Source organism: Bubalus kerabau, chromosome 4, assembly GCF_029407905.1.
Source record: "Bubalus kerabau isolate K-KA32 ecotype Philippines breed swamp buffalo chromosome 4, PCC_UOA_SB_1v2, whole genome shotgun sequence".
NCBI lineage: Eukaryota > Metazoa > Chordata > Mammalia > Artiodactyla > Bovidae > Bubalus > Bubalus kerabau.
In genome coordinates this window covers 11318070-11342944 of record NC_073627.1, presented here as the reverse complement: position 1 = coordinate 11342944, position 24875 = coordinate 11318070, and positions in this window count along the sequence as shown.

The following is a 24875-nucleotide window of genomic DNA, read 5'->3' as shown; positions in this document are numbered from 1 at the left end:
GTAGCCGTGAAAACTGCTCTGCAGTGCTCCATCTTCACTGCCTCCTTGAAAATCCGACTGGGGGCATGGTGCTGATGGAGGTCCAGGTTGGGGGGGTTAGCAGGGAGCAAGTCACAGGTCCAGTGGTTCCCAGTGTGACATTATGGTGCATCCAGCCTTGGTCAGAGGTTCACGGGAGTCCTGGGAGCAGTGGAGGGGCCTGGCAAAGGACCAGTCATCCCCAAAACAGGTTGCTGCCTTCTGTGTTTCAACATTTCTCCTCCTTGGTGGAATTACAAGCAGTGGGGGCAGAAAACTCTCATTTGTACCCAGTGCCTGGCACACAGGAGAAGCCTTACAAGTGCTGCAGAGAGGACCCTGTTGGAAAGGGTGAGTCCTCAGGTGGCATTGCCTTAAAACAGGAGGGAAGATGGCTCTGTGCTCGGATCTGCCTACTTAGGCTCCAAGCTTGTAGGAACTTGGAGCAGAGGCTGGGGCCAGCAGAGGGAAAGGAAGGTTTACACTGTGCTGAGATGCCTTCCTGCGGTTCAGAGTGATGATGGCCCGTCCCTCAGGAATGATACGGTGAAACGCCCACCGCAGGCTGCCTATCCCCCACGTGTGGACACATGCCCACTCCTCACGTTTGACCAGCACTCTCTTCTGCCTCATTCTCACTGCCCACTGCTAAGGAGACCCCTCCAGGATCAGTCTCCTGACCTTGCACTTGGGGAGCAGAATAGATGCACACAGGGAAGGGTGAGGGGGCCTCAAGGGAAGGTAGGGGGCTGAGGGAGGGGAGGGGAAGCCAGAGGAGAGGCAGTGTGGCGTGCTTGCCCCTTCTTACTTTGCATCTTAAACACTGTGGGGATGGGAGTGTTTTCAGCAATGGGAATAGTTCATTTTTTTTCATTTGTTGTGTTGAGCATTTGTTGTGTCCGGGGATGCTGACTGATATGGCAGCAGCTAACCCTCCTGGCCAGCCAGACCCTGCTCTAGTCTCTCTCTGTTGTCCTGGGGAAAGTTCTTGGCCGTGGGCACATGGAAGTGTGGACTCAGGCTGGTTCAGTGGAGCAGACCTTGGTTTAAGTCCTGGAGGTGAGCACCTCCATAGAAGCTGGGTTTCCAGAAGGAAAAGAGTACAATGTGGCTCTAACTGCTTCAGAGCACCTGGAGGATGTATGTGGTGGTGCAAAGATGACCTCCTGGTCGGTGAAGTGGGGTGGGTCTGGACCACATGGGTTTCTGTGGAGGCTCAGTGGGGTAACTAGCACACAGTAGCGTAAGCAGTGCCCTGCGTGTACAAACGGTCGTCTGGCCGAGCACCAAGTGTGCGGTGTGTGCTGGTCCCGAATCTCCCAGGTGCAAGTTTCAGATGCCTGCCTCTGCTGCTCGTGTCGTCAGGGTGGAGGGGGGAGCTGGAGAGAGTCTGGCCCCTGGGTGCCTGGATGTGGGGACTCAGTGGGGAGAGAGGGCCCTTACTTGTTGGCTGCATCCCAGTGGCTCCCCTGCCAGTTGAGGTTGGTATTGGAGGAGACGTGCCCTCAGCCCATCTGGGTGCCCTTCAGGCAAGTCTAGTGATTCTGGTTGGGTGGAGGGCCCTTTAGTAATGTAAAAACCCTAGAGAAGGTTTGGAACGTTCTGCTGAGGTCACAGGTGAACCTGTGGACCAATCATGGTGCCACTGTTTTGATTAACTCAGAGGAAACAGTGACTTACCAACAGTGGGGGTGATCTGATTACTGGATGAAGAGGGCCAATGGGGTAGACCCACCCGGAGGTCTGCTAGGGTGTGTGCCTGGATGCACCCACAGGGGGAGCCACTCTGGGAACTTGTGACCTGCTGGCATGTGAGCTGTGTCCTACCACGAGGCAGGGCACCCTTCATTCCCATGGGCAGTAGAGGGACTGAAGGCCAGCGAGAGCCCAAGGCCACACAGCTAACCTGTGGCTGTGCTGGGCCGTGACCCCAAGCAGCCGGCGCCGTCTCACCGTGAGGACTGGGGCCTACCATGGGGGCCACATTCGTGGTGACGTGTGCCTGGCACCTGCCACTTGATGGATAAATCCCCAGCTGACTTCACAGTTCATCTCGGGTTGCCTCTCTCTTTCTCCCTTCCTGCCCCCATCCCTCAAGACAGACCCGGGACAGCCCTGGGCTCTCGGCAAGCCTCACTCTCTGAGCCCTCGGGTATTTATCAGGTTTCTGTGATCATCTTCCCTGCGAGACCAAGAGCCTCTTGGGCAGGACTTAGTCCCTAAATGCCTGTGCCCAGCACCACACATGGGGACAGGGGTGGTCTAACCCTGGAAGAATAGGTAACGTCAGCCCACTGTGTACACACACACACACACACACACGTGTGTGTGCTGATTCACCTGGATGTGCTGACACCCATGCACCTGTAAACACCTAGTTTGCTGAGGTGTCTTCCCCGCTCTTTCCCTCTTCATCCCCAGGAGGTACCCCCGCTCTGGGCTCCTCCACTCCCTCAGCCAGCTAAGCAGGTGTGATGCTTGGCCTGGGCATCTTTGCTGGGATGGCCACCGTCCTGGCGGCAGCCTCCGCCTCTTAGCAGAGCCCTGCATGTTCCCTGGGGAACAGCAGGTGAGGGGTGGTGCCAGATTCCACACGGTTTGGTGAAGGGGCTGAGTCTCCCGGTGTTCACGGACCCTGCGGACTTGGCCTTCTCGCTCAGTGGGAAGCTGCAGCCACGAGGGCCCGGAGGCCTGGGGCAGGCAGAGCGAGGCCTGCTCCCTCCCCTGGAGCTCCAGTGTTCTGCCTCAAGGCCGGCCTGCCCTCCCTTTCCCCGCACCTGGCCAGCACGGTGACCGCCAAGAGCAAAAAGCCCGGCGATGGGTGCCAGGGAAACGTCCCCATTCTCATCCCCTCCATTAATCACCAGCTTTCAGGGCACTGGGGCCCCTGTTTAAGACACACCGGTGATTCCGAGGTGAGTGCCGGCACTCCCAACCTCTGCTGTTAATCTGCTCCCTCGGAGACAGGCTACCTCGGCCTGTTAATCACTTGCTGTAATTACAGCCCCAACTTTTGCACGAGGAATGTTAATTGATGTGTTGGATGGAGGCACTATGCACGCACGGTGTCCTTCTCCTGTGACCCCCAAATGCCAAGGTCATAGGATCTGGTGGGGCTCACAGTGCATAGAAATGAGCAGCGTGTCATGGTGGGGGTGGGGGCGGGGAGGGTGGCTGGCTGCCAGCAGCAGCCGGGCTCCTCGCCCTTCCCAGCGTACTGCCTGCTTGCCAGTCCGGGCAGTGGGTAGGGGGAGGGCCACTGTGGAGAGCGAGGGCTGGGTCCTGGAGGGCCGGGGCTCCCTTCTCTGGCAGGGTTGGGAGTCAGCCTCCCAAGAAGCCTGCTGGCTCTCCTGGGGTATGGTCTTGGACGTCCTACCCACAGGGTGGGCTCAGCGACTTTTCCGAGGTACCTCGATCCGTACCAGGCAATTCTGCTACTTCGTCCCCTGTGGGAAACTTGGCTTGGCTGACCAGCAGAACTGACTTCTGCCCGTTCCCTGAGCTGTGTGAGGCCGTTCACAGCACCCCTTGGGGCCTGGAGGTAATTTTATGGCCTCCGCTGCCATTAACTCTTGTCATGAAGTTTGTTTTTCTCCAGTTATTAAAGGAATATATGTTTGTTAGAAAATACTTGGCAATACCTCCTAACTTCAGGCTTTTGTGCCCAACAGTAGGATGGAAGGGACTCCACTGACTGCTTAGTGCCGGCTCCATCCTAACAGCTTGGAAACTGAGGTTCAGAAAGCAATGGAGCAGCCAGCCCTGAGTCCTTGGGTCCATGGAAGCACAGACTAGAACCCTGCTTCTGATCGGGACCTTACCCACACTGCCTGGAGCTCCCAGTTCCCGGGCCCTATCCTTGGATTCTGGCTTGAGTTCCCCGAGGGGCTGGAGTGATGAACAGAATGAGAATGATTGCAGGCTTGGAGAGGAAGGTTGGGGAGGGCGTGGTTCCCTGGACTCCTGCTGATGGCGTGGCAGGGATGATCCCCTGCCAGGCCTCTTGGTGGTCCTGCTGCTGCTGCTGCTGCTGCTGCTGCTAAGTCACTTCAGTCGTGTCCGACTCTGTGCGACCCCATAGATGGCAGTCCACCAGGCTCCCCGTCCCTGGGATTCTCCAGGCAAGAACACTGGAGTGGGTTGCCATTCCTTCTCCAATGCATGAAAGTGAAAGTGAAAGTGAAAGTGAAGTAGCTCAGTCGTGTCCGACCCTCAGCAACCCCACGGACTGCAGCCTTCTAGGCTCCTCCATCCATGGGATTTTCCAGGCAAGAGTACTGGAGAGGGGTGCCATTGCCTTTTCCGCTTGGTGATCCTAGTTGCCCACAATGCCCTTGGGAACCCCAGGGTAGTTGGGGCAAGGAGCCAGGGCTGCAATGAACCCAAACATCCTCATAATCTGAGCATGGCCTCGTGAGGTCTGTAGAGGGCATGGGGCCAGGCGGAGCAGGTGGTGGGAAGGACAGGAGGGCCCTTCTCTTGTCATCTGATCAGTCTTGTCTCCAAAGACTCTGTACGTCCTGCTAAGGGTCACCCACAGGGAGATACAAGGTGCTGAGTCCTGTCTCCCGGTCACCACCACACTGACACCAGGCTGTTCTCATGCCCTGTCCCTATGGGGCCCCTTGCCCACAGAGGGGGACCCCTCTGTGGCTTCATGGCTGTGGTCGATTGGGCATCAGTGCTGGCCATTCAGGCCTCACCTGAGAGTCAGCTGAAGTGCTAAGAGTCACAGTACCTCCCTCTCTGGATTCTGGATGGTGGGTTGGGGAGGGCCCAGGCATCAGTGGCTTCCAGAACACTCCAGGTGCTTCCAAGGAGTAGGCAGGGCAGAGCACAGGGTCTGGATGGAGGTGTGATCCACAGGTGCTATTGAGTTTTGTCTCTGCGATGCCGAGGGAAAGTCAAGGACTTGGCCGTGCCTGGTGGGGAGGATGGGTCGGTAGAGAGAACAAGACTGGGAGGCCAGGGCAGGGGTGCCCGCTTCAACCCCAGTGGAGTCATTAAAACCCCAGTCAGCTTCGGCAGAGCCAGAGTAGGGAGGCCCTGAGCACTGCTGTGGGGTGACTGTGGGGAGGGGTGAGAGGGAGGAGGGAGCTGGGGAGAATGACAACCAGGGATCTGATGCCTGAGGGGCCATGCAGGGCAGGGCGGCTCGCCCATCCCGAGAGACCTGCAGTGGAGAGGCAGCAGGGAGGCCTGGGTCCAGTGCCGGATGCCCCTCAACCCGACGGGGCCCCGAGCCGGGCAAGGGTGTGATCAGCCGGCGCCACTGACTTGGTGCTGATGTCCCCCGTCCACCCCAGCTGGGTGATCACCCCACTTCGGGCCCCTTTTGCCACCCCCATTCACTCTCATTATGGACCCCAAGGGGCAGGCTGTGGAGGCTCTTTCCAGCAAAAATGAATAAATAATAGATAAAATCTACCACCAACCAAGAAGGCTCCCAGGCTGCTGAGAGAATATTGTCCTGGGTGTTAATGATGTCTGCGCTCAGGACCAGTCTCCTCTGTTCTCCCTTGTCTCGGATTCCACCAAATGGTGCTGACTACTTCCTGGAGGTGGGGGGACGGGTGTCTTCTTTAACTTCTCAGGCAGCTGCTTGACAGCCGAGCTGTCCCAGAGGCCAGTCCTCACCAGGCTCAGTCCTTCACAGCTGGCCTCCTGGGATGACGTGGCTCAAGACTTGTAGATCCTCTCCATCCTGGGGCCTCCACTGGGCAACACCTGGAATGGTCATCACTGGGGACAGGCCCTGTGCACACCCTTTCCTGGTCTACTTCTCTGTGACCTAATGTTTTTATCCTGCCAAGACTTGCCGGGCTGGCAGATGCCATCCCTGCCCCACCGCCACTTCCCAACCTGCAACACCCAGGACCTCGCCACCCTCGACCCAGCCTTTCTCCCACCGTCCAGGATTCGGTCTTTGTTTACTGGGCCGAGGTGCTCTGTGGCCAGGGGCAGCATTGCCAGAACATGGGGGTCCCTGCTCGGGAAGTCTGACAGCACTTGGGCCCAAGGATGGGCCAGGACGTGGAGGTCACCCAAGCCAGCTTCCTGCCCAGCAGGCCCCTGCTTCCCAGTGCCCCACGACAGATGGCCGCGCAGCAGCTCCTCCAGTGTTCCCATGACTCGTGATTTAGTGATCACGGGAGCCAAGTGACAGCTGAGAGTCCTCATCCCTGTCCTCAGAAGGGTCCTGCAGTCCAGCTGGGCAGGAAACCGGCATCCTCGGGTCCTGCCTGCTGCTCTTGACCATCTTCCTGCCGCTTCCTCCCTCCTGCTCCCCCTCTGCTCTGGCGGGAGGCAGCTTCCACATGAAGACCTTGGGGTCGCTCTTGGTCTGCAGGAACTCAGGGTCTCTATTTCCTTATTGCTCATTTGGGTTCCTCTTCTCCCCCCTCAAATGCCTGCTTTCTCTGTTTATCTTCATCCATAGCCTGTGAACTTCACCTAGTCAGCTGTAAGCATTCATGTGTTGGGTTTGGATGGGAGTGGGAGATGGGGGGGCCCCGGGGCCTGAGTCCACCCTCGGCCTCTTCCCAATGGTGCAGCCTTGGCCAGGAGGTACTCTCAGCCTTGGTTTTCTCCACTGTCAGCTGGGGGCAACGGCAGAAGCTTTTGGTCGTGTGGATTCAATGAAACATTCAGGAAAGCATCCAACACCTCTCTTAAAGGATGGCAGTGATACAGATTCGTTTCATTGTCAAAATGCTCATCATAAACCCTCCAGGCTGACCGAGCAATCCCACACTGCCCCATTTGGCCACCTCCTTGGGTTCACGTCATCCCGGATGCTTCCAGGCTGACCTGCCTCTCCTAACTGTGCCTCCCTGGCGTTCTGACAGTGCCTGTGTCTCTGTTTGGGGGATCCCAAGAGCAGACCCTGAGATAAGTGGTCAAAGGCATGCAGTGATGGAAAGGAAGGGAAGGGGGACAGGAAGAGAAGCAGCCCACCATCTTGAGGGCAGCTGGAGCCTATCTCAACGGGGTTCTGGGGACCAGTGAGAACATCTCCCCCAGGCCTCTCCCATCATGGGGAGGGGTGGGATATGTGTACACCCATCTGTGCCATTCCTCCTTGAGGCTGCTCAGGGGGCATAATGCCTGGACCTCAGGACTTCAGGCCCTGGCAGATGGAGAGAGCCCCAGGCAGAGGCTGGCTGTTCTTTGTGGGGGTGGGGGGGAAATAGCTGTGTTCTCTTCACAAAGTCTGGGTCTCAGCCTGGGGGTGAGGGTGGAGATCCCCTTCCCTGGAGTCTCTTCTAGCTCAGACCTCAGAATAATGGCTCATATTGCTCATCTCATGTTACCTCTCACTTGCCAATCCCCCTTTATCTCAGTTCCCTGTGATAGTTAATACTTCTTTATATGAAGCATCTCCAGTAATTTTGAGGCAAAATGAGCATGTGGTTTTGCCTCCTGATTGGACTCTGATAAAGAACTGGTACTGGGGGTGGTCCTCGGAAGTGGAAGGGCTGGGCACTGGAGTGTCAAGGTGGCAGGACATGGCAGGGCCCGGGCAGTGTCTTCTGCAGACCCTCACCTGAGGTGGCGATGGTGACGATGCTGATGGCTGAGCATACAGAGCACTTTGGTGGTTCCCCACTCAAACGGCTTTGGGGTGGCCCTCCCCATGGAGTGGTGGACCTTTCTGCCCGCCTTGGCCTCAGAGACTGAGCTGTGGGGACGTTCAGCAGTAGCTGCCCCCTGGGAGCCCTTCACCTTGCTGGGCATCAGCCTTCACTAGCTTAAGTTGGCACCTCCCCAAGAATGGTTTCCTGTGGCCGGTGGCCAGCTTTGTCACCAGGGAATGAATCTATCTAATCTACTCAAATCTAATCTAATCCCCACATGCATATGCTATTGACATATGGTTTTGGTGTCATATGGTATCTGTGGCTGAAAGATATCCATGGGGCAATCCTGGAATTTGTGAATTTCACTTTGTGTGACAAAACCTGACTGTGCAGGGGTGATTAAGGTAAGGACCCTGGGATGGAGAGATTATTCTCCATTATTCAGGTGGGCCCCCAATGCAATCCCAGTTGTCCTTAAAAGAGTGGGGGAAGGGGAGATTCGACACAAACAGAAGAGAACGCCTGTGACAACAGAGGCGGAGACTGGAGGGATGCGGCAACAAGCCAAGGAGCCCTTGGGGCCACCAAGAAGCCCGAGACGGCGGGCCATGGATTCCTCACTAGGGCCCCTGTGGGAGTGCAGCCCCGTCATGCTGCCTTCAGACTTCTGGCCTCCTCTGTGAGAGGCAAGACTTGGGTCATTTCTTGCCACCCAGTTTGCAGTCACTTCAGTTCAGTTCAGTCACTTAGGGCAGCCGAAACTTGCACGGTATCATAACAAAATGCACCGCAGGGGTCGCTAGTGAGCTGCACTAAATGAGAGGGAATCTGCTTGTGTGGCTGTCCTCTGGGCAAGGGAGAAGCCTTGACTTTTAAACATGTGCTGTGACTGTTATGGATGTTTCCCTCTGGTTTCTTCCTCTGCCATGTTCTGACTAGGGACATGTTCTGGTGCCATGAAAGCTTTAGTGACTGGGCACTTAGACGCACAGGCAGACCCTGGTGGCACTGGTGAACTCACCCAAGCCCCAGTCCCAGGAGCTCTGTCAGGAGAGGGCATTCAGGAGCTCAAGATGGGGGGCCCAGGCACCCCCATAGGTGTCTTGTCTGAAATCACTAAGGTGGGTGGGCATGAAGGGTCAAGGTAAGCACAGGGCTTTGCTGGATTCTAGCTCTGGATGAAGGGTTTTGTGCCCCAACCTGACCCAGGAGCCACTGTCGATCCCACAGGACCAATGCTTTCCTTCGGAGAGCTTACATTCTGACAGCCGGCCATGGAGGAGTTTGTGGGAGCCAGGCAGAGGACAGTCCTTCCCACTGGGCAGCTCCCAGGACCAGGCGACCCTGCTTCCTCTCATTGGATTTTCCTGGTGGATCCCTGCAAAGATATTTGTTTTAGAACTAGAAAATGTGGCAACTAGAAAATTTAAGCTTACTCAGGAGACTCACACACTCTTTCGGTTGGGCCAGACAGCTCCGGAAGTTGACAGAGACTCTCACTGCCCTCTGCCCACTTTTAAGTGAAGGGACCCTAGTTTGTTTGTTCCTTATCAGAAGGGACTTTCAAGAAATCGTTCCAGGAGAGGCTGGCAGAGGTGACAGTGATGTCTCCTGTCCTGAAGGCCTGCCTGGATCCAGGTGGACAGGGAGTCAGGAGGCCTGGCCTCCCACCCTCCCCAGCCTGTGTTCCCCACTCAGGAGCACGGGCAGGCTAGGGAAGACAGGAACAGGCAGCCCAGGGAACAGAAGTGCATGTTTGCAGTTCAGAGACAGACAGTGAGCCCTTTGGGCAGCAGAGGCCCCACTGCCCAAACAGGTGTTGATCTTGAGGCTGGAAGTGTGAGACAGAATGTTCATAAAAGACTACTTTCCAAGCATCACTTGGCATTTCTGTAATAGTCATTAAATTTTTTTTTGTGGTAAGATGTACAAAAATGTTACCTTTATAACCATTTCTTAGGGTCCAGGTCTGTGACATTAAAGACGCTCACATTGTGAAGTCATCACCATCATCATCTCCGGGACTTCTTCATCTTCCCCAAATAAACACTCTCCCCATCAAATGCTAACCCCCCACACCCCCACCTTCTGCCCCTGGCAACCACCATCCCACTCTCTGTCTCTATGGATTTGCCTGTTCTAGGTACCTTGTATAAGTGGAATCAGACAGTATTTGTCCTTCTGTGACTGGCTTATTCACTCAGCATATTGTCCTCAAGATTCAGCCATGTTGCAGCAGGTGCCAGAATAGAGTTTAATTTTTTTTTTTTAAAGGTTTACCTATTTTTAGCGGTGCTAGGTCTTCGTCTCTGCGTGCGCTCTCTGGTTGCAGTGAGTGGAGGCTACAGTGCGTGGGCTGCTCACTGCAGCGGCTTCTCTTGTGTGGAGCACGGGCTCTAGGTGCACGGGCTTCAGTAGTTGTGGCCCATGGGCTTAGCAGTTACGGGTCCCCGGCTCTAGAGCGCTGACTCAGTAGTTGTGGTACATGGGCTTAGTTGCTTCTCAGCATGCAGGATCTTCCTGGACCAGGGATTGAACCCGTGTCCTCTGGGTTGGCAGATGGATTCTTAACCATTAGAGGACCAGGGAAAGTCCAGAAAAGAATTCTGTTTTTAAAAGCCTTTTCATGTAACCAGTCTCACTCCATTCTAGTCACCCTGTACATGGGTTATACTAGCCCCATTTTTCAGATGAAGGTACCAAGGCTCACCATGGAGGCTCACCGAGACATGCCTGGAGGTCACATGGCAAGTGAACAGGAGCAAGGACATATTTTTTCTGACCTTCCCCTGGGCTCTGCCCACTTCTCATTGGCCAGGTGATACTGATGGGCCCACAGTTTTTCCAATGTATCCCAACCACCCTTTTAATAACAACTGTCACGTAAGTAGAAAATCAAATCAATTCTGGAAGAAAACCTTATCACTCTCGGTGTCTCCTCTTGTTTTCCTCTCCCCTTCTCTTGAGATGAGGGAGGGTGGTTTCTAAGAATATCTCCAAGTGATGGGACAGGTCAGTTTATAAATACTGTGTAACCTGAGATGATGGGTCCAATTTGAAGCCTGTTGACAGTGAGGCTTTGAAGGATGGGCTCCAGGCGGGGTGTGTGCATGCTCACGGAATGCAAATCAATAATTTATGAGGAGAAGGGCATGGTATGCAAATTCAAGGTATTGGCATTGTGTCTGCAACAGATAAATGCTAGGATTCCATAGAGGGAGGGGCTGAACTGAAGCGAATCCTCAGCCCCTGGGCTCTCACGGGTTCAAACTTGTAACTATGGATGGTGATGACCAGGAGAGGTCAGCATGGAAGGGGACTCGGAAGCAAGAGAAACCTGTCCCCTGGGGCTCTAGTTTCCAGAAGTCCTTGGACGTCCCCATTCCATGATAGCTGGGAGGTTTCCTGAGTGCTTCAGATACCTGGTTTCTGTGGCCAAAGAGTCTTCTGGTGTCAGAGAATTGAAGGTCTGGAAGCCCCAGACCTTCCACCTGTAGGTGGAGGCATCGCTGGGTGGCCAGAGCCACCCACTTACCTGGCTAATCTGTCTTCCGAGAAACCGGCATGGGCAGAGGTATATTGCTTAACCAACCTCATTACTCTTGTGCATTTAGCGGCTCAGGGGAAGATAATACCTTTCAGGTTTGACCCAATTTTAGTTTTTGTTGTCATAACCATGGAAAATCGACCTTTGGCCCCTCAGCAGCGGGCCTGAATGGGAAGTGATTTACGGCAAGCACGCCAGGCAGAATCCCTAATACACTTGCAGGAGAGAGCCACACACCCTCTGTCGCAGCCCTAATCTCTGCTAAGCAGCAATTTCCACGACAAATTCTCATTCTTCCCTGCCACCTGAGCACCCAGCTCCCTGGAGATTTTGAAAATTGCATTACCTCAACTTCAAAGTAGACAGATAGATGGACAGACAGACAGACAGACAAATCTCTTTACTCAGTGTCTGCATTTCCAGGCCACGGACAAGCTTGCTGAACTCTCAATAGTCATTTCTCTGCCTATTCTGTGAGCTGCAGTGTCACTTCCTGTTTCCGATGAGGTAGCAGGCATTGTAGGCCAGGAATTGAGGCTTCATGTGATCTGTTTGCAGAAGTCTTTCCTTTTCTGACTTTGTAGAAGAGACACAATTAGAAGATATATAATATCTTTGATGGGCTTCCCAGGGGGCACTAGTGGTAAAGAACCCGCCTGCCAATGCAGGAGACATAAGAGATTTGGGTTTGATCTCTGGGTTGGGAAGATCCCCTGGAGGAGGGCATGGCAACCCACTCTAGTATCCTTGCCTGGGGAATACCCATGGACAGAGGAGCCTGTCTGGGCGACAGTCCATAGTGTTGTGAAGAGTCAGACACAACTGAAGCGACTTAGCCTGTATGCAATGTCTTTGATACAGAGACAGGAGAATGGGGTAGAGAAATCGAAGGAGAGTAGGTGTATTGGTTAGCTACTGCTGTATAACAAACTACTTTCAAGGTCAGTTGCTTAAAACAAGAATCATTTCTCTTCATTGCTTTCAAGTCCCTGGGTCAGTTGCGGGGTCAACTGATCTTGGTTGGGCTCCCTTTGGGACTGCAGAGGGACTCAGTGGCTCTGCTGCAGGCTGGGTCAAGCTGGAGCAGCCCTGCTTCATGTATCTTTCATCCCCATCCTGGGGCCCAATCATGGCAATAGCAGAAGCACCAGAGAACAGCAGAAACAATCAAGGCTTCTTCTGGCCTAGCCTTGGAAATGGCTCACCATCTCTTCTTCCTCCTTCTGTTGGCCAAACAACTCCCATGTTGAGCCCAGATTCACAGAGGGTGTAAAAAGAGAATCTACCTTTTTAGAAGAAGGGAATGGCAACCCATTTCAGTATTCTTGCCTGGAAAATTCCATGGACAGAGGAACCTGGTGGGCTACAGCCCATGGGATCGCAAACAGCCGGACATGACTGAGTGGCTAGCACACACTAACACACAGCTTTTTAGCAGGAAAAACTTCAAAGTCACATGATTTATTTAGTGCTTACCATGTTGAAAAAGACCCTGTTGCTGGGAAAGATTGAGGGCAGGAGCAGAAGGGGGCTACAGAGGATGAGATGGTTGGATGGCATCATCGACTCGATGAACATGAGTTTGAGCAAACTCCGAAAGATAGGGAAGGATAGGGAAGCCTGGTATACTGCAGTCCATGGGGTTGCCAAGAGTTGAACACAACAGAGCAATTGAACACAACAAACAATGGACTAGTCACTAAATGAAGTGTTCTGTATACATGGTCTTATTTATTCTTTATAGTAGCCCAAAAAGAGAATTATTATCACCCAATTTATAGGTGAGCAAATTGAGGTTGGCAAAGGTGGGTGATAGGGGAGCCGGGATTTTGATCCAAGGTTATCTGAGTCCCACGGTCAGACTCTTAGGCACTATGCCTTCCGGTCTTGTAGCACTGCCCTCTAGCTCCTGGCCCTGTTCAAAGCCTTCTCTTCCCCTCACTGGGTTACTTTGTAAATGGATGGATGAATGGATGAGTGGGTGGTCAGGTTGATGGACAGACGGATGGATGGCAAACAGGCAGACAGTTCAGTAGACAAATGGAATTGACATTTCCAGGGACCTTAGCCTCTTTTTTTAAAAAAAATGTTATTGAAGTATAGTTGATTTACAGTGTTGTATAAATGTCTACTATACAGCAAAGTGACTCAAGCATATATACATTCTTTTTCATTTGTAGTTTGTGATAGGATGTTGATTATAGTTCCCTGTGCTATACAGTAAGATCTTGTTGTTTATCCGTCCTATATAGTATCAATAGGATGGATAAACAACAAGATCTTACTGTATAGCACAGGGAACTATAATCAACATCCTATCACAAATCAACATCCTATCACTCCAGTTTGCATTTGCTAACCCCAAACTACCAATCCTTCCTTCCCCCACCCCACCATCCACCTTGGCAACCGTAGGTCTGTGAGTCTGGTTCTGTTTGGAAAGTGAAAGTGAAGTCGCTCAGTCGTGTCCGACTCTTTGCAACCCCATGGACTGTAGCCTACGAGGTTCTTCCATCCACGGAATTTTCCAGGCAAGAATACTGAAGTGGGTTGCCATTTCCTTCTCCAGGCGATCTTTCCAACCCAGGGATCAAACCCGGGTCTCCCGCATTGCAAGCAGACGTGTTTACCATATGAGCCACCAGGGAAACTCTTCTGTTTTGTATATGCTCATTTGCATTGTATTTCAGATTCCTCATATAAATGAAATTATATGGTATTTGTCTTTCTCTTTCTGACTTCACTTAGTGTGATAATGTCTAGGTCCATCCATGTTGCTACAAATGGCATTATTTTGTTATTGTTTATGACTGAGTACATATATATATTTATACATATGGACCACATCTTCTTCATCCATTCATCTGTTGATGGACATTTAGCTTGTTTCCATGTCTTGTCTACTATAAATAGTGCTGCTATGAATATAGAGGTGCATGTATCTTTTCAAAGTTTAGTTATGTCTGGGTATATGCCCAGGAGTGGGGCGGATGGATCGTATGGCAACTCAACTTTTAGTAAGTGAGTGAAGTCGCTCAGTCGTGTCCAACTCTTTGTGACCCCGTGGACTGTAGCCTACCAGGCTCCTCCGTCCATGGGATTCTCCAGGCAAGAATACTGGAGTGGGTTGCCATTTCCTTCTCCAGGGGATCTTCCCAACCCAGGGATCAAACCAGGGTCTCCTGCATTGGAGGCAGAAGCTTTAACCTCTGAGCCACCAGGGAATCAAAGAGGGATCCTCCTTCTCCACACCCTCTCCAGAATTTTACTTGCAGGGACCTTAGCCTCTTTCTGATGTGTAATCCTAGTTTAACCAAGCCAGGCTGCCTCTGGAGAGGCCTTCCTTTCCTCATGAGCTAACACTCATCTCTCGGTAGTAAGAATGCTGCCTTGAAGGAGCTCTGAAGGAAAGGGAGGTCCTAGGAAAGCAGCTGTCATGGCCAGGATCACTCAGGGAGGGCAGTCTGAAGGCCACTGCAGAGTCCCGGTCGACTTGGGCTTGGGCAGAGAGGCCTCCTCCCTGTCAGACCTTGGTCTAAGGTTCACACCCAGAAGGTAGGGCAGGAGGTGGGCAGGATAGCCTCTGGCCAAGGAAGCAAATGAGGGGAGAAGAAACAGGTTGTGGTGGCCCTTGCTTCTCCAGCCAGCGTCTCTCCTGTCCTCATCTGCTCCTAAGCACCAATAGCTGTTCTGACTGTGACCCTCCGAGCCCCTGAAGCTGAAGCACATTGGCTTCACCAGGGAAGCCTGGCTGAAACCAGGGCCTTGTGGCGGCCGGTGGGAAGCGGTTGGGGGGAGCTCTGCAGTCCTGCAGCCACCTCTCTTGACTTGAGGAGGGGTTGGGTAGATACTGGGTGTTTGCCCAGTGGTGATGGGGTGGCCACTGTACTCCAGAGGGGAAGGGAGCAGCTGTGGGTGCTGGGTGCAGTGCACCTCTTAATACCACCAGCCCTGGGCATGGTGTGTCCTTTCGCATCTGGCGCCCACCAGAGGCGGCCAGGTGTGGATTATGGCTCCTGCTGCGGGTGTGCAAGGCGGCCAGGGTGGGGTCTGGGCGAGGACACTTCCTATGTTGTCATGTTCTCTCCTTTCTTCTTACTGTTAGGGAGCTGACACTGAGGCTTTGGGCGACAGCGTGCTGACGGCTGTGGCCCTCCCGCCGCTGCTGCTGGAAGCCCCCAGGGGCAAGTCTCTTTGCCCCAAACACGGGACACCCGCAGTATCATTACACTGATCATTGCTTCTTCCCAGACGTATTGATCTGACTCCTGTCGCTGACTCTGGCAAGTCGAAAGTCTCTGAAGCCTCAGGGACCTGAGAGAGCAGCTGTGACTCAGGGTCTGTTGTCAGTCCAGGAGCTGACAAATTTTTTAATTTAAAAACTGAGTACAACTTGGTACTCTGTGACAACCTAGAGGGGTGGGATGGAGGTTCAAGAGGGAGGAGACATGGCTATACTTATGGCTGATTGACGTTGTTGTATGGCAGAAATCAGCACAGCATTGTAAAGCGATTATCCTCCAATTAAAAATAAATGAAAAAAAAAACAGTAATTTGCATACTGTGAAATGTATGCATGTATGCATGTGTATGTGTGTGTGTGTGCTGAGTCGTATCAGACTCTTTGCAACCCTTTGGACTGGAGCCTGCCAGGCGTCTCTGTCCTTGGGATTTTTCAGGCAAGAATACTGGAGTGGAAGCCCCCCAAATGTATAGGTCTTAATATAGACCAAGCAGTTTTAACAAATGTATGCATCTGTGTAACTATTACCTAGTTTGAGATATGGAACTTCCCCATCTCTCGAGAAAGTTCCTTGATTCAGCACGAGGCACTAGAGTGCCTTCGTGGGGTGATAGGATGCAGGCAGGTGAACCTGGGACTTAGTTCCTGCCTTAGATGGACTGTCAGGATGATGGCCTCAACCAATGCAGGCCTGTGAGACCCCAGCTCCTTTGGGTTAATGTGACTGGCCGAAAGTGGACAGCAAAGGAACAGACAGATAGGAGAAGGGGCCTCGGCCGGAAGGAACCAGGCAAGGTCATCAGCTCATTCTCCCCTCCATACAATCTCACTCATCATCCAAGAAGATGTCCGTGTCCTGTGTGGCAGGCACTCCTGCGAGGGGCAGACAGGCATTTGGCATTCAAGTGATGCTCTTGTAAATACCTGAGACCGTATATGGGAGGCTCAGAGGTGGGTATCACTATACGAATTATCCCACAGCAGGGCCCTTGGGGAATTCTTGGAATGTTTGTGCAAAGGACATGTGGTTACAGTAGCTAGGTGATATATATATATATATATATATATATATATATATATATATTTTTTTTTTTTTTTAGCACGTTACCGTTTTAAGTTTTATTTCCTGATACTCAGGCTTGAACTGCATTCCCTGTGCCCAGGGGGAGAGGTGTGGCCCAACAGGGGGAACATTTAAAAAACCTTCCAGGAGACACAGTCAGGCTCCAGAAACCCCCAGACCTGGGAGTGCACCACAGAACAGAGGACTCAGGGCCAGGTCGGGCACTTGGACCCCAGGGAGGGGAAACAGTCATTTTGGTTCCTGCATTGCAAGAGGAAAGACCAAGTCTTCACTCAGGCCCACTGGCTTTTATGACCCAAAGGCCACTACACCCCCAAAGTCCTTAGCACCCCTCCCATCAGCACCTCAAAATGCTGGTCCACGCAGACATCCAAGTGTCCTCAGGAGGGAGCCCTGGGAGTCCCCATTCTGCCCCCTCCATTTCTCTCCACTTTGCAAGATTGAGAATCCTGTTAAGGCCTTGGTCCCCTCCATTGGTGATGTAAAGCCAGTCTGGAGAAAATGTCAGCTGTTCAACATCGAAATCCTATTGCCAAATGCTGTGCTTCCATCCCACAGATGCGGGGCAGCGCTAAGATAAGTGAGAAGGAATCTCTGATCCAGTGGTTCTGCGCTATCTGCCCGGCCCACCTAGGAGGGGCTGGAGCAACTGCAGACAAGTCTCATCCTCGCCCCCCAACCCCCGGCCCCCCCACTCCAGACAGCTCCTTCGACCCTACCTGCCGAGCCCTCCCCACCTCCCTCCACCTAGTTCCCACCTTCTGCGCCCCTCCCCCACACTTCCCCACTGACCTGCCAGCTCCCCTCCTCCTGCCCCTCCCTCAGTCCCTTCCCTCCATCCCACCTCCCCCACCCCCTCCCTCAGGTCTATACCCTCTGCGACTCTACCCATGTGCCTGCACCCCTGTCCCTTCCCAGGCACCCCATCTCCAGGTATCTCAGCCCCCCATGTCCCTCCCATACCTCCCTGCACCCTGCTCCCATCGCCCCACCCTGTACCCTCCCACATCTCCACTCCCTGTGCTGCCTCCACACCTCCCTTTGCCCCTGTGTTCCCCAGTTCCTTCACTCCTGAAGCCCAGGGATTCCTTCCTGGAGGGTGTTTCTGGCCCCTCCCATCAGGCTCTCTAGATAGCTTGACCAGGGTCTTGCTACCCAGTGCTGGGATAACTCCCCTGTCCCAGTCCCTGCCCAGTAGAGCATCCCTGAGCCGGTGTCCCTGGCCTGCAGGAGGGCAGAAGAAAGGGGACAGGTGTGAAGAGGTGGCCTTGATCTTTTCCTGGGGGTGGGCTTTGGATAATGCCCAGGAAGCAGAGTGAGGCTTAACTGTGGGGAGTGGGCTGCCCTTCACCCCGGGCCCAAATCGCAGAGTCTGCTTTGTGAACAGACATGGCCTGAAGATGGGGCTTACTTGGTCTGCTCCAGACTCCCCACCTACACCTGCCCATCTTCCTAGTTCTGGTGAAAATCGCTGACCTCCAGCTCTGTGATACCAAGGTGGGTTCTCTCCAAGTGTGTTTGTCAGAGAGATTGACTTTCTGATATATGCCACTGGCCAAGGGACTCCCCTGCAGGCAGATTTGAGCTAATTCTTCAGTGGGCCTTTCGGGGCCTTCAACCCCCAGCTGTCCTGACTCTCCTGCCACCTGCCCTGCGTTCAGACCTCCTCAGTTGACTGGTGAGGCTCCCCTACCTGACCTCCTTCCTGCATTTCTGCTCCACTCTTTGTGCTCGGCTCTGCTCTTACTTCCTTCAGAAAGTCGGTCACACCCTCACCCTTCCTGCATCCACAGTGCTCTGTGCATCCCTTCTGTAGCATCCATCAGAGTGTATGGCAATTTCCTGTTTAAATCATGGCAGTGCACACCCATGCTCTCACCCAGGCTTCAGTGTTTTGCAGGTGGAGGGCAAAAGGTGGTGTTATCACCACCTGTATGGAGGGAGTGGCCCCTCATGGGTGAGCAGGTGAAGGAAGGAGAGATTATGCAACTTGCACAGGATCCCCCAGGTGGAGGTGGCAAGGTGGGGGACACACCCTCCCAGCCTCACCCCTTAGACGCCCCTGTCTGCCCACTTCCCCACTAGACTGTGAACCGCTGAGGGGCCATGCAGGATGTACCCTTGCTTCCCACCGCCTAGTTTGATGTGGTACAGGCTCTCCAGGTTTATTGAATACCTGGAGGAAGTATAGTGGTCACTTGGACTTCCTCCAGCTTCTTCCCCAAGAGCTCATCGAGCTTACTTTCAGAGTCTTCTCTCTTTCCTCACCTCCCTCGCAATCCAACTGTGTTTTTCTTCACAGCCAAGGGGCCCAACCCCTATAACGGCGTGTGGTGAAGTGGAGGGGAGAAGGGGGAAGGGATGATTTGTCTACCAGTTATTTGGGGCCACTAGGTGAGAATCAGAGTTTTGATCTTTCCATTCACTTGTTCATTCGTGTGATTTTTCATCCAACAAATATCAAGAACCTAGTATATGTCATGGAGAAGGAAATGGCAACCCACTCCAGTATTCTTGCCTAGAGAATCCTGTGGACAGAGGAGCCTGGTGGGCTGCCGACCGTAGGGTCACACAGAGTCGGACATGACTGAAGCAACTTAGCATGCATGTATGCATTGGAGAAGGAAATGGCAACCCACTCCAGTATTCTTGCCTGGAGAATCCCAGGGACAGAGGAGTCTGGTGGGCTGCCGTCTATGGGGTCGCACAGAGTCAGACACGACTGAAGCGACTTAGCAGCAGCAGCAGCAGCAGCAGCAGTATATGTCAGGTGTTGGGTTTACAGTGGTGAACAAAACAGATATTTCCCAGCTCTCGCAGACTATGATTAAGTAAAGAAATAAATCAAAATATAATTAGTTTGTAACAAGTTCCAAGAGAGAGTGACCACAGAACTGGGGACTATGCTAGCTTGAGTTGTCGGGGAAAGCCTCCCAGAGATGTGATTTCCACTTGAGGATGAGAGATGGGATGGAGGCAGCAGTCTCACAAGGAAACAGTGAGTGAGAAGATCTCACCTGGTGTCGGTGGGAGACAGCTGGGTCCCTTAGAATTCCAATCTTGCTGGACCTCTTTGAAGAATCTGTTGCCTTCCTTCTGAGAATGCCCCTTCCTTGGGCTTTTGTGGTATTTTGCAGTCTCATCTTCCTTCTCTTGGGGGCCTGTCCTTGTTCCTCCTTTCTCTCCCACAAACTCCTGGGGTGTCTCAGGTATTCCTTCTCATCACCCGTTCTGTACTCCCATGTTCTCACTGGTGTTCTTATCCAAGCCCATGTCTTCAGCGACCATTTGTATTTTGGAAATTGCCGGGTCATTTACCTATTGCTCTGTAATGGATTACACTAAAATGTAGTGACCCCCAACAACAATCACTTATTAGCTCATAGTTTCTGGGATTCAGGAATCTGGGGGTGGCTGAGCTGAGTGCTTGTATCTCAGTCTTTTGAGAGGTTGCAGTCACCATGTTGGCTGCTGGCAGGAGGCCTCACTCACTATGGCCGTTTGAGTGTCCTCATGCCATGGCGGCCAGCTTCCCCCAGAGTGAGTATGACCTGACCTCAGAATCGATCCACAGTCACTTTAGCCATGTTCTCGTGGTTACACAGACCAGCCCTGGTCTGATGTGAGCAGGGGCTACATAAGAGGATTGGAGGTGAGAATTATAGGGGCCACCTTGGAGGTGGGCTGCCACAATCTCTAAAGCAGACAAGACTGTTTCCTAAGTCTTAGATCCCAGCACCCAACCATCTACCAAATATCACTCCACCCCCGACATACCAGGGGCGCTTTGAACACATGTCCAACTCCACAAACCTGGAAAAATTGTATTATGCAATTGTTAACATATGCAGAAGTGTAAAAGGTAGGTTATAAACTATCAAGCCAGCTGAAACCTCCTCGGTGTAACCTTCCCTAAGTCCTGTCTATCATACCAACCTCCTTCTGCCCTTTCCCAAATCTTAGTTTCTCACTTGATTCCTGGTGACAGCCTCCTGATTGAGATTCCTGCCTTGGTTTTTACTCCTTCCATCCTGTCCACACTGGCACAAGAGCAAGCATCTGTAGGGCACACATCTGCCTCGTTTCCTGCTTGAAATTCTTCAAGAGAGCTTTTAAAGTCCTTGGTGTGACGTTCAAGGTGCTTCATGATCTGATTCTTGACTTGCTGGCCAGTGTCGTCCTCAGTACTTCCAATCCCACACCTCCTGCCCCATTATCTGCATCCCTGGAAGACATCTCGCCTGCTCCTCCTTGCTTGGCTCTGCACCTGCTGTCTCTGCCTCCCCTCTCCTTGAGTCTCTCGCTCACTCCAAGGTTGGCACCTCCTCTGGGAGCAAGAACACCCTCTCAGGATGAGGGAGGAGCCTCTGCCCTGGGTTCCACACATCCTCTGCCCATCCCTCTCAGTGGCACTTCAGTCCTTCATTCCATCACTCGAACGCACTCATTTAACACCTGCCACGTGTCAGGCACTGTTCTAGGTTCCAGGAACGTGGCACCAAGCAAAACAAAGGTCTGCTCTCTGGAGCTTGCTATCCGTGTGAACCCTTAGCCCACTTCGGCCCAGATTTTTGGTTTATCGTCATCTCTCCCTCTGCAAGTTTCTTGGGGGCAGATCAGGGTGGTGTATCTGACCTGTGTCCCTAGCATCTAGAAGGGACTTGATGGACATTCAGCGCAGGAATGGTGCTTTCTGGAAGGGCCAAAATGTGGGACCTAGATGACCTGAAGTCTCCTGAGTCTAGAACAGACCTAGTTAACCATTCCAGGGTCTCAGTCATCATTTCCTGGACACAGTATCCCTGGTTTGGTGAGGGAAGCAGGGAAATGGGCAGCAGAGACTGAGAAGGCTTTGGATCATGCCCTTGGCAAGACCATCTCATCGAGAGTTGCTTGGGCTTGCACGTGACTCCCTGGTGTCTCCACCACTGCCCAAGACTCAGCTATTAATTACCCACCTGCCAGCCTTTCAGCCAGCCTTGCAGACCACTTGGGTCCAACAACCATGGCCCACCTTGCTGGCGTGTGTCCAGCACTCCATGAGAAAGAAGGCACTGGCCGCCTTCAAGGCTCCCAGGGAGCCAGCAGTAGCTAGACTGGAGTTCTCCTGTGTTTTGGGAACATTTCGGGGTCGGGGCCTGGAGTCCCTTGGCCACTGGTCCCAGCCTCACATCAGCGGTTCTGAGCCCCCCAGCTTGAGCCTGGCTGTCAGTCGGGTCACACAGTTTCCAGCCGCTCCTCCAGAAATTGCTTTCCTCGACCTTGGGGAAAATTGCTTCCCAAATGACACCCCTCCATTTCACAAGCCTTAAACACAGCATCAGGGACACATAAATTACACGAGGCCCTTCCCATTCCCGTCGGCTACATTGAATAATGTAGCATTTCAACAATACCTAAAGGTACACTATTATTAAAATACACTGGTATTAAAAAAAAGAAGAAGCAACAGCAGCAGAGCTACATTAAAATTGTCACAGACTCCCACTAGATGCCAGAATCATAAAACCCAAATTATTTTTGCCAGAGAAAGGATTCATAAGGCATGAGGGGAGTTAGGAATGGAGCTGGTTTCACACGAGTGGTTTAAAAATGGGAGGAGGAGATTCATTTATTCAGAATATTACATATCCTCTGTAATCTTTACAACTGAAATGTGATGCTTCATGTTCTTCTCCTGGTTAAAGAAATAGCAGGTTTGGCTTTCTTAGCTTGAGCCTCATTTCAAGCGCTGGTTTTGGTTATTAGCTCATGTTTTGGGGGAAGAAGAATGAGGAGGAATAGATGTGATGAGAAATTGAGGGGAATGCCGTCGGCATCCCTGAGAGATGCCTTGAGAGAGGCTGAAGAGAGAAGATGGGAGAAAGGACCCTGGCTCACAGGGAGAAGCAGGTTTCAGAGAAAAATAAGGAAGAAAAACAGTGCCTTGCAGGCAAGTGAATGAGGACTCCGCAGTTTAACAAATGGGTATAGTCAGCAGGGGGTGCTTCCCAGGGGGCACTAGTGGTAAAGAACCCACCTGCCAATGCAGGAGACATAAGAAACACGGGTTCGATCCCTAGGTTGGGAAGGCCCCCTGGAGGAAAGCATGGCAACCTGCTCCAGTATTCTTGCCTGGAGAATCCCATGGACAAAGGGACAGTCCATGGGGTCACAAAGACACAACTGAAGCAACTTAGCATGCTTGCATTCATAGTTAGCAGGGGGCTTCCCTAGTACCTCAGCAGTAAAGCACCTGCCTGCCAGGAGACACAGGTTTGATCCCTTAGTCAGGAATATCCCTTGGAAAATGAAATGGCAACCCACTCCAGTATTCTTGCCTAGGAAATCCCATGGACAAGGGTGCCTGGCAGGCTACAGTCCATGAGGTTGCAAAAGAGTCAGACAGTGACTAAAACAGCAACAAGCAATAGTTAGCAGGATAAGTAGCCCTGTTTGTTTGGATATTTGGATGGTTTTTAAAAGTGCATACTGAATCCCTGCCATTATTCTGAATTTTTTCTCAGTTTTATTGAGATGTAATTGACATATATCTTTAGGATGTACAACATAATAATTTGATATTTGCATTTATTGCAAGATGATCACCATAATTAGCCTAGTAATATCCATCACCCTCACATAGTTACATTTTTTTTTTCTTGTGATGAGAACTTTTAAGATCTACTCTTGGCAACTTTCAAGAACATACCTATAATTCTGGAGACCTGGGTTCAATCCCTGGGTTGGGAAGATCCCCTGGCGAAGGGAACAGCTACCCACTCCAGAATTCTGGCCTGGAAAATTCCATGGACAGAGGAGACTGGCAGGCTGCAGTCCACGGGGTCTCAAAGAGTCGGACACGACGGAGCGACTCGCACTTTCACTTGGTAGCACTGTCACCGTGCAGTGTTACGCCCCCAAAATGTGTTCGTATTCCAACTGGAAGTTTTCCCTACTCACCACCTTCACCATTTCCCACCCCCGCCCCCCACCCTCTGCCTCTGGTAACCGCCAGGCTATTTCTCTGTTTCTATGGCAAATCTATGCCATTACTCTGAACTTCATTTACTTTCTACCAGACCAAACGGGAGAACTAAAAGCCTCCCTCCTGTGCAGTGAGATGCAGCAGGAATGTGTGGTTTGGGGAGAAAGGCACATTTCTAAGATGTGTATGTTGAGTCCTTTGGGATTTTTCAGCTTCCATTTCTGGAGTCCCTGTGGGAAGCCGCGCAAGGAGGCTGGCACATCTCTGGCAGTATTAGTATCCTCATGAAAACAACCAAACAAGGTACAACAAAATCCCCAAAACTTGATTTCTGAAGATTTCAGAGTCCTTTGGGAAAATCTTTGCTATTACCAATGGAGTCCCCTCTACTCCATCCTGCCCGCCCCTCCCCACTGCCTTAGGTGGCTCCTGGCATTCATGGCTGACCTTTATGAAGTGGCCTGTGGCTCTGGGGGCCCTGAGAGCTCATTTGGCTCCTTGAAGCATTAGGAGAAAATGCCTCTGATTTAGTGCAAAGCCTTCTGAATGTATTACCCCTGTGCTTCTGGGAGGAAACGATCAGGTGACGTTCCAGACATCATGCCTCATGGAGCATCCCGATCCCTGGTGTGCGTCTGCACACAGGAGTCTCTTCAGATGAGTCGAGGGGGCAAAGGGTCAGGGCCATTAGTTCTGCTTGTCCCGGGTCACACAGCGCGTCGGAGATGGGGCTAGCTGGAGGAGAACATGCTCCAAGTTCTTCCTGCCCCGATGCTCCAGAGGCTCCAGAAAAGTCACCCAGTCTGTCATGGGGGCAGGTGTCCTGTGCATTGTTCCAAGCAGATGAAGGGCTGCACTTGCAGGGCCACATCTGCCCAGAGGGGGCGCCGTTGTCCACACCCTGACGCCCAATGGTGCTGTGTGCTGGCAGGCGGCCCAGTGAGGGCTCTCCAGCGAGGGCTCCAGCCTGTTAGCTCACCCGCTGTCTCTGCTTCTCTGGGTTGCCTCCACCTGAGTCCCGTGAATAAAGCCTCTTCCTCAGGTAACTTGTACATTACACAGGACTATTCTCTGGCAAACCTGTCCTTGGGCCCTGAAGTCCCAGTGAACTTTTCTCTTGGAGATTTGGAAACAAATCCAGAGTATCTGCTTGGCTGTTGGACCTTTCTCTGCAGGAAGCTGTGAGCCTGAGGGGTCTTCGGTGGGCCTGGATTGTCGGCTTTGCTGTGTAGAACGTGAAGGTCATTCTACCTCTGGGAGTCGGAGACCATCCAGCTGACAGGCAATAATTAAGAACAGTTAATTCCACGTGTCGGTTTTCAGGTTGGCTGGGAATTTTAATGAGAAACATTACTCCTGTGCACATTGCCCACCCAGACGCGCCTCCCTTCTCCTTCTTTTCTTTGTTCACTTAACAAATATTGCCCGAGCGCCTA